This window comes from Canis lupus, chromosome 10 (genome assembly GCF_011100685.1).
Source record: "Canis lupus familiaris isolate Mischka breed German Shepherd chromosome 10, alternate assembly UU_Cfam_GSD_1.0, whole genome shotgun sequence".
In the NCBI taxonomy this organism is placed as follows: Eukaryota; Metazoa; Chordata; class Mammalia; order Carnivora; family Canidae; genus Canis; species Canis lupus.
In genome coordinates, this window is record NC_049231.1 from 32,092,587 (window position 1) to 32,102,897 (window position 10,311).

General features: G+C 43.6%; 1 long non-coding RNA gene across 1 annotated transcript; it reads left to right on the forward strand.

Moving 5' to 3' along the window:
- The first annotated feature begins 432 nt into the window (after window positions 1-432).
- On the forward strand, window positions 433-5,709 carry LOC111097670. The gene is made up of 2 exons (XR_005365662.1): window positions 433-1,362; window positions 5,310-5,709. It is a non-coding gene; the product is annotated as an uncharacterized LOC111097670 (long non-coding RNA).
- The last annotated feature ends 4,602 nt before the right edge of the window (window positions 5,710-10,311 follow it).

Genomic DNA, 10,311 nt, shown 5'->3' on the forward strand with positions numbered 1-10,311 from the left:
ATCATCTTAAATACATAAATTGAGTTTTATTAGATGCTTTGAAAATATTCCAGGGAGGTATGAGGAGGAGCAGATGAGAAGGAAATAAAAAGAGAATAGTTTCTGTGTTGGCGTTTCTGCCATATGAGCTTTTCTTGTATGTAGCATTTGTAATGAGCTCGGTCCCATTGATGACCACAGAAAGTAATGGTTAACATTCGAGTTCAAAAAGAAAAGTATAGGGATCCCTGGGTGGCGCAGCGGTTTGGCGCCTGCCTTTGGCCCAGGGCGCGATCCTGGAGACCCGGGATCGAATCCCACATCAGGCTCCCAGTGCATGGAGCCTGCTTCTCCCTCTGCCTATGTCTCTGCCTCTCTCTCTCTCTCTCTGTGACTATCATAAATAAATAAAAATTAAAAAAAAAAATGTTTTAAAAATATTAAAAAAAAAAAACAAAAAGAAAAGTATATTGTTTTCTTTATCTAGAGATGTTATTTTCCCATTTAAGGCAGAAGTTCACTTAAAAATAAATATTCAAAGCAGATGTTACCAGCTGTTTTTATTACCCTAGGTAACAATCCCCTCGGCCATGCACACACAGCTAAAATACCCTTCAGTAAGGCACTGTCTGGCTCTTTCAGGCATGGAAAGGAGTCCTTATTAACGCTGTACATCTCGGTCTCTTTTTAGGGCCTCTACAATCAGTCCTTTTTATAATTAATAATCTCAAAACCTCACACTGATGATGGGGCTTTATCATCCCTGTCATCAGCATATGGATGGAAAACCAGTTCATGAGACGTAAGCAAAATATGAAGAATCATTAATTTTCTAATTGGTAACTTTAGTGGAGCAGCAAGAAAATGAAAATTTAAATACTGAATTTTAAATCTTGAAAATCTCATTGTGATCTCCAAATTATACTTCATATAGCCTCCAAAAACTTAAGCACAGAATAAAGATTTTTTTTTTAAGCTTTTCTTATTTTTCCTGCTCGAGACTGCCAGTCTCCCCATGTTCATTATAAAGGTTTTCTGTCTCCTTGAAGACTTTACCTGTGTTGCTGAGGAACTCCCTGTGCTTGGAATTCCAAACACACAGTTTACTTAAGCTCATTCTATACTTTTTACTTACATCATTCTTCTTGCATCTGCTCTAGTGCTTGATTATTGAGATTTTTATATCCAGAGAGCATGATTTGTAGCCATCTGGATTTGCTGATTATGAAGGTGGTGTTATCCGTCAGGCACGTTGGAGTATGCCAAGTCATTTTAATGACTACGGATCTTTAGAAGCTCTTGCCCTAGAACTGGTATCTGATCTCTGAAACGCCAGTGATCCATCGAGAGGAGAATGTTACAGGGAAGGGGCACGTCAGAGAAGTAAGTGGTGACTTAAGTTGTAGTTTGCAGTAGTTTGCAGATGTAGTGAATAAAGTGCCAAGAATATAGTAGGTACTTAACACATTAACAGTCACCATTCCTGCTCTGTAGTTTACGCAGTGTTTATACATAGTTTTAGTTCTTACCGAATAAGGAAGGGTGGATTATCTGAGCCATTCCCTGGTGCTTAGTTAGAATACAGCCTCAGAAAGGTCTAGCAGCTAGCCCAAGGGCACCCAACTAATGACATAGAGGCACAGAGAACTAGGTCTTTTGGCTATGAGGTTTAATGCTGTTTTCCTGATGTCACACTACCTCATGTAACCATTTTGTGCTGCTTTTCCTATTCAATACAAGAACCAGCAAGTCCAGTCTGGGACTTCCAATTCTCAGAGGACTCACCAAAATTTATTTTATTTTATTTTTTAAAGATTTTATTTATTTATTCATGACAGAGAGAGGCAGAGACACAGGCAGAGAGAGAAGCAGGCTCCATGCAGGAAACCTGATGTGGGACTCGATCCCGGGACTCCAGGATCACACCCTAGGCCAAAGGCAGGCGCTCAACCACTGAGCCACACAGGCATCCCCCCAATTTTTTTTTTAAAGATTTTATTTATTTATTCATAGACACAGAGAGTGAGGCAGAGACACAGGCAGAGGGAGAAGCAGGCCTCACGCAGGGAGCCCGATGTGGGACTCAATCCTGGGTCTTCAGGATCACACCCCAGGCCACAGGCGGCGCCAAACCACTGCGCCACCGGGGCTGCCCCCCAAAATTTATTTTAAATTAGATGGCTTGGCCTTGCTGAGGCAGGTCAGATGCTGGCCACAGATGCTGATTGATTAGCACAAAGCATATGTGCTTTAGGGGAAAGACACTATATTCTGGCCTATCTCCCAGCACAGCCAAGCTCCTTCAGAGGGATGTCTTTACCCTATGGCCTATCCTTCTCCAGTTCCCATACCATCCCTGATTCTCCTTAATCCTGACTTGTGCCATTACCATTCCAATGAAACTACTCACCAAAGTCACCATTTACTTTGTAGTTGCTAATTAGATGGACCAGTTTAGCTTTTACTTACCCTCTGCAGTATTTGAAGCTATTAACCACTCTTGGCACACTCCTTAAAATGTTTTCACTAGGGGAAAAAAAAATGGTTTCACTGGGCTGAGCTTGGCCCTCTTCTCACTATGTATGTTCATCATGTCTCTTTTTCACTCATTTCCAAGACTCCAATCATCACCTATGGCTGGGGACCCCATGATCATCTCCAACCCACATCCATTGGACATCTCTACCTGAGGATCCATTAACATCTCAAATTTACCATGTAAACTCAGTCATCACCTTCAAAATGCCTTCTCGGTCTCAGGAAAGACACTACCAACCCACCAATCATCTAAGCCAGAATTGGATTCCTGCATATCTCTCTCTCTCTCTCTCTCTCTCTCTCTCTCTCTCTCTCTCTCTCTCTCCCTCTCTCCTCACCTTCGTATAAGTCTTGTCAATTCTAACTCCTGGGTATTTATCTCTAAGATACTTCATTTCTGTGCCTACATCACTTACCTGTTCAGATCCTTATCTGCCATCTCAAGACTGGCAGGTGTCTTCTTAGATGAAATCCTGCCCCACATAAGTCCTCTTTTCTCCTGGTGATAGAACCCATATATTTATTGGACAACCATTCCAGCCCCATTCTCTATTCATGTGGTTGGGGTGAATCGACTCCACCCCTAGACCCAGACTCTGCATCACGTCCTCCACCTCAAGCCCCCAGCCCCAGAAACCATTTGATGAATTGGCACTTGATCCAGTTAGAATAAAAGCTGATCCAGGAAGTGTTTCTAGATTACCTGAGAACAGGGTGCTCTCTTCCCCTGCTGTTGTAAGGATATGATGTAAGGCGGGACTTGTTGACAGCCATCTTGCCACATGAGCAAACTTGCCTGAGAACGGAGCCCACATAAGGGAAAACAGCTGAGAGAGAAAAGCAGGAGAGTCCCTGTGACTAAAGATTTGAAATCTGTGCATGGAAGCAAGATATCCCTGGATTTCCCAGAGATGTAGGAGAGAAAATTTTTTATTTGTGCCTAACTCAGTTTGAGTTGGGTTTTCTTGTAGCCAAAAGATTCCTAGCTTGTATAGCAGTAAGACTGACAACTACTGCCATAGAGGCACAGAGAACTAGATCTTTTGGCTAGAGTCTAGAAAGAGGAGTTGATGTTGAATCCAGGACTTTGTGCCTGAGGTACTGAATGCAGGCAGTTCTCTCAAAAACCCAGAAGTGCTGGGGAAAACTGATTTCCAAAGGGCTGTAAGAAGTTAGACCCGCTGGGGTGCCTGAGTGGCTCAGTGGTTGAGCATCTGCCTTCGGCTCAGAGCATGATCCTGGGATCCAGGATCAGGTCCCACATCAGGCTCCTTGCAAGGAGGCTGCTTCTCCCTCTGCCTGTGTCTCTGCCTCTCTCTCCGTGTGTCTTTCATGAATAAATAAATAAAATCTTAAAAAAAAAGAAGTTAGACCCGCTGAATTCAAGGTGCCAAGGACATGGAGGTGGCAACTGAAGTTGTATTACAGGAGCTCAGAAGAGAGACTCTAAACAGATGATTAGATTTTAGAGAAAATGAGATTTGTGAGAGAACCAGGTCAGGGATGAGAGGACTGAGGGTGCAGCTCTGCTTACTGATGAGAGGGGAAGAGGAGCCAAGGCCAGGACACAGGGCAGGCAAAGCCATCTCTCCTTGGTGGCACACTGTCCGTCTTTCAGCAGCTCCTGAGAACCAGTGAGCCAGGCTCTGTCCTGAGTGTGGGGCTGGCGGCCTGGTCCCTGTCCTCCAGGCCCCCAGGAACGGATGTATAGACTATTATCAAACTATGGGCACCGAAATGGGAGCAAGTGTCTCCATTGACCTCGTTCTGTGCTGCAAAGATCCCCTGGACTTAGTGACCAGCAAATCACCAGAGCAGTTTCAATAGGATATTTGGGCAAGCGGCTATTTTAATAGCAAAACAAGAGCTACCATTACATGACATTCACTGTGTACCAGGCACAGGTCTCAGCCTTTTACATATTGTGACTCATTTTGATCTCAGAACAATTCCATGAAATAGATACTATCCTTTCCATTTTTCATACTATTCTTATTTAATTATCCTTTTGCCCTAATAGGGTAAATGCTCTCCTACCAAACTTTTGGAAGAGCACATATTTTAAAGATCCTCAAAGTAATGTTTATGTGATTCTCAAATGATTTATGCCCTTAACAGATTTCATGTTAGTACAAACCCACTAAAAAAAACCCAGAGAGGGCAGCCCCGGTAGCTCAGCGGTTTAGTGCCACCTTCAGCCCAGGGCGTGATCCTGGAGACCTGGGATCGAGTCTCACATCGGGCTCTCTACATGGAGCCTGCTTCTCCCTCTGCCTGTGTCTCTGCCTCTCTCTCTCTCCCTGTTTCTCTCATGAATAAATAAATAAAATCTTTAAAAAATATATCTCCAGAGAGCTTACCTTGCTAAATGCAGCTTCAACTAAAGAATACTCTGAATATTTGTGCTCTCCTATTTCTTTTATTTGAAGTATAACTGACATATAAATCCTACTAGTGTCAGGTGTACATCCATGATTCAATATTTTTAGACATTACAAAATGATCCCAGTAAGTCTACTTACGATCCATCACCTTACAAATCTATTACAATATATTTTTAATTGAAGCATAGTTGATATACAGTATTACATTAGTTTCATGTGTTCAGCGTGGTGATTGGTTCAACAATCACATACATTTATACATCATGCAGGGCTCAGCATGTAAATGTAGTCACCACCTCTCACCATACAAAGTTAATACAGTATTACGAAATTCCCTATGCTGTCCTTATCCCTGTTACTTATTTTATACCTGGAATTTTGTACTTCTCTTTCTTTTGTCTTTCCCAGAATAATATGGGTACCGTGAGAGCCGGACGGTGCCCACCTCTCCACTGTGTTCTGTGAATACTCTTCCAGGTCCTGGGGACCCAGCAGAGAACAAAGGGAGACAAAGTCCCTTCTCTCAGAGAGGAAACAGGCTTCAATGGTGCTCTTCATTTATACGTGGAAACAGGATAAACATCTGAAAAGTCAAATACTACAGGAACTACATAAAATGGAGTCACATAATACTACGTGTGACAGCCCATAATCCTGCTGCCCCTGCCAGATAAGGAAACAAAGCCCAGGAACCCCAAGGAACTGAAAGTTTGCTTTCACCCAGCAAGCTGCGGCTCTCACTTTTGGTTGAGAGTTTTTCCCATGTCTCACATTGTTTTGCGATTAAAAAAACAAAACAACAACAAAATCCCTAGTCCTGCCTACAGGAAGCTTCCAGAAAATGATCTGTGAAGTGAAATAAAGGGAAATGAATGCCATAAAGCAGTTCACAATGCATTGAAGATAACACTGCACAAGCTCTGGCCTTTCGGGAAAGAGAGAGCAATACCATCTCAGGTGTGACATGGCCAGAACAGCAATGTATTTTCCATCTTAACTGCAAGAAACTAACCACTGCTAAACTGGGGGTGGGGAGGGAGGACCCTGAAGCAGGCAGGACCACCCGGTGATTCCACTGTGCAACATCCAGTCCCAGGGCTGTCATGGTGCTGTGCTGCTCAGTTCCTAAGACCCTGGCACAGCAGGAAGTAACATCTGCCTCCTCGCTGTCCAAACAGCAACACCTTTTTTGTTATTTATTTCAGTAAGTTCTACAACCAGTCGAACTGGAAATTCCACTTGGATAGTCAGGACTCAGACTCTGAAGGGTCTAGCCCCTGAACATGAGGATCCTCCCTTACAGTCCTAATGCCTAACATTCACCGAGCACATCCCATAAGCTGGAGATTGTTTTAGGGTGGAAGTAATTAAGATAGCAAGAGGGCTAACCCCCAATGAGAAGGAACCTGAAAAAATCGTAGGAATTCCTTGAGATGTTAGTCGGGGTCTTTAAACTTTCAGAGGTCAGGGACCTTCTCTGAGAATCTGATGAAAGCCAGGCTAGACTCTCCTCCCAGAAATGTACAGTCACACAAAAGTTTGCATGTCATTTGTGGGGTTTAACCCTTGTTAAGTCCGCGCGCGCGTGCGCGTGTGTGTGTGTGTCTGTGTGTGTGTGTACATTTACATGTGAGAGAAAGAGGAGAAAGAAAGCTCAGACCAAAAAATAATGAAATGCTCAATGAATGATGGGACAGATCAAAAAGAACTGGCTTGAAGGGCTCCTCCCCTCCCCCTGTCAAATTAGAAACAATTTCAACAATTAACAATAATATTTAAAAATATTTAAAATAATATTTAAAAATAATAAAAATATTTAAAAATAATAAGATTAGGGGCATCTGGGTGGCTCAGTGAGTTAAGCATCTGCCTTTGGCTCAGGTCATGATCCCAGGGGCCTGGGATCTAGCCCCACATCAGGCTTGTGCTCTCTCTTGCTCACTCTGTCTCTCAAATTAAATCTTAAAAAAAATTAATAAGTTATAATCAACTAGAATTAATTCCAAACTGAGCCCAACATGGGGCTTGAACTCACGACTCTGAGATCAAGACCTGAGCTGAAATCAAGAGTCAGATGCTTAACTGACTGAGCCATCCAGGGACCCCAAGGAAGCCCTTCTTTATAGAGAATAAATAAGTATGGAAGAACTAATAGAAATAAAGAATCAGCATTTGGCAACCACTGTGGAGGTGACTGGGGCAGATGGGAGTTATGAGTGAATGTCAAGGTTAGTTGGTGGGAGTCTGGTGAAGAACAAGATATTGACAAAATATTAGACTACCTCTCCCTCCCCCAAATACTAATCAACTACAAAGGGGAAGGTGGTGGATCTAAGGTGGAGAAACCAGGCAAGCAGCAACAAAAGTAGGTGGCCATGGCTAACACAGTCACTAATGGGACAAGTCACCACTGCTGGTGTGAGGCCCTGAGAAGGGCACAGCACCATCTCTGAGAAGTTCTGTTGCAGTGCGTGACCGGAGTCTGGTCATGAGCAACAGGCTGAGGGGCTTCCTACAGAATGAAGGTATGAACCCTCAGAACTGTCAGGGAAAAGCTAGGGAAAGGCTGACACACTGTTCCAGACCGAAGGAGTCTGAACGACACAACTAAAGGCAATGTATACTCCTGGGTAGGATCCTGGCTGGACCAAAAAAGAAAAACTGACATTGTTGAAACAGTGGTGAAATTTGAACAGAATCTGCAAATTGGTCAGTAGTGATGTATAAATGTTGATTTCCTGAGCTGGTGTTCGTACGTGTTCGTATTTTTGTGTGATATTGTGACCTACAGTTAAGAAATATATACGCTTGGTCTACATCCTGGTTTCTGGCATAAAGCTCCTAAACTCTTTGGAATTTCCTGAGATAAGAGCTATAAAGGTGTCTGCTATTCATAACAAGCCCCTTTCAACCACACCTGAGTGTAGGTTAAGGCAGGAACTTTGGAAAGCCCCTCAAGATGGGGGCTGGTTGCCTGGGAAACCAACCAAGTGATTAGAGGGTTGTAACTTTCAGCTCCACCTCTGATCTCAGGTTGGGGAGAACAGCTGGAGATTAGCTTCAATCACCAATGACTGATGATTTTATCAATCGTGTCTATGTTATGAGGCCTCCATAAAAACTCAGAAGAACAGGGTTCAGAGAGCTTCCAGGTTAGTGAACCAGTTTGCAACCACATGCCAGGAGGGTGGTGTACCCCAAACTCCACAGGGTCAGATGCCTCTGTGTTCAGACCCTTCCAGACCATTCTCTACCTCTCTCTGAATTTTTTCACCTGGCTATTTATTTGTGTCCTTTAATGTCCTTTGTAGTAAATCAGTAATCTAGTCAGTGAACTCATTTCCTGAGTTCTGTGAGCCGCTCTAGCAAGCTGGTTGAAGCAGAGGACAAGGGGGCGGAGTCATGGGAACTTGTGATTTATAGCCAGAGAATCGAATGAATATGGGAGACAAAGGCAGAAGGAAATGTAGATAAAATTAACTGTCCTTATAACTTGCAACCCATTGACAAATACTTGAGCAGATTATAACACTCCTCCAGGTGTGTATAATCACTTGCTCCTCACAATCCTGGGGCAGCAGACAGCAGCTCTTTCTGCCCATGGGGCCTGTCCCCAAGCTTTAATAAAACCACCTTTTTGCACCAAAGATGTCCCAATAATTCTTTCTTGGTCATTGGCTCCGGACCCCACCAACTTCACCAACATTCAAAAAAAAAAAAAAAAACTACATCAGAGGAGCACCTGGGTAGCTCAGTGGTTGAGCTCAGCATGATCCTGGGGGCCTGGGATCAAGTCCCACATCGGGCTCCCCATGGGGAGACTGCTTCTCCCTCTGCCTGTGTCTCTCATGAATAAATAAATCTTAAAAAAAAAAAAAAACTACATCAAGAATCACAGGTAACAACCTGGACATCTGTATTGGGAGCAGTGTTGGACTGAGGCTATCACCAGGTAGATCGGGTCAGAATCTACATTGTAGGACACCCATTAGTGTCCATTGAGAATTGGAGAATTGCTTGGTGGTGTTGGAAAAATACACATCAGATCTGGTTTGGGAAAAATACAGACTGGAGTGCTGAAGGGTGATGGGACATCATTTTTGAAGATTCCAAAAATGACTAATGATTATTAGTACTTAATTAGAGTGGGCAAGGGAACAAATGTAAAATATGAACAACTGGGGAATGTGAGTGAATGAGGATGTGAGAGTTCTCTGCACTGTTCCGGTAATGTTAATGTAAGTTTGAAATCATATAAAAATAGATTGTTTCAGGGGTGCCTGGGTGGCTCAGTCGGTTAGGTGTCCAACTCTTGATTTTCAGCTCAGGTCATGATCTCAGCATAATGAGATTGAGCTCTGCATCAGGCTTTACGCTGGGCATGGAGTCTGCTTAAGATTCTCTCTCTTGGGCAGCCCCGGTGGCCCAGCGGTTTAGTACCGCCTTCAGCCTGGGGTGTGATCCTGGAGTCCCGGGATCGAGTCCCATGTTGGGCTCCCTGCAGGGAGCCTGCTTCTCCCTCTGCCTGTATCTCTGCCTCTCTCTCTCTCTGTCATGAATAAATAAAATCTTTAGGGAAGAAAAAAAAATAAAAGATTCTCTCTCTCATTCTCCCTCTGCCCCTCCTCCCATCCCTCTCTAAAATAAGAAACAAATGAATAATTTAAAAGATTGTTTCAAAACAAAAAATAACATATAAAGATATTTGTGTAGCTCTATTATCAACATGGCCACAGAAATTTCTCCTACCCTGGACACCACTTTGCAGTCACCTCACATCAAGAGGTGGAGTTTCTTTTCCTTCTCTGTTCTGCACTGGCTCACTGACCTGCTTTGGCCAAAAGAATGCAGACGTTGTGTGCCTCCTGAGCCTTGGCCTCCACAGACTGGCAGCCTCGAGCCTCGTCCTCTTGCTGCTCTGAAATCATCATAGAAAGAAGCCCAGATCTCCTTGAGGATGAAGGACCACCCGGAGAGAGGCCCTGTTGGGCCATCCATCCAGGAGTTCTAGCTGCATTGTGACAGCAACTGTGAGCCTCTCGGAGGCCAACAGATGAGCCTCCCTGGATGAACCTCCCCGTCAATCTCACAGTCTCCATTGTGAGAAATAACACATTGCTGTGGTTGTTACATTTTGGAATGGCTCGTTACACAACATGAGAAAAACTACTACAGGACTATTTCTGTCATTCTACTTAAGAATTTAACCAATTGACTTTACGTTGAGTAGAATTTCCCTCAGACTGCAGAGAGTAGTCCCACTTCTCTGCAAAGCTCTCCCTACCTTCCAGAGAACCATGCAAATCAATAGTGATGACAGCACTTCCCGGTTTATAGGGATCTTTGACTTACGTAGCCTCCTTTCCTCATTAGCACAACCCTAGGACATGGAACAGGTGTTACTAACTAA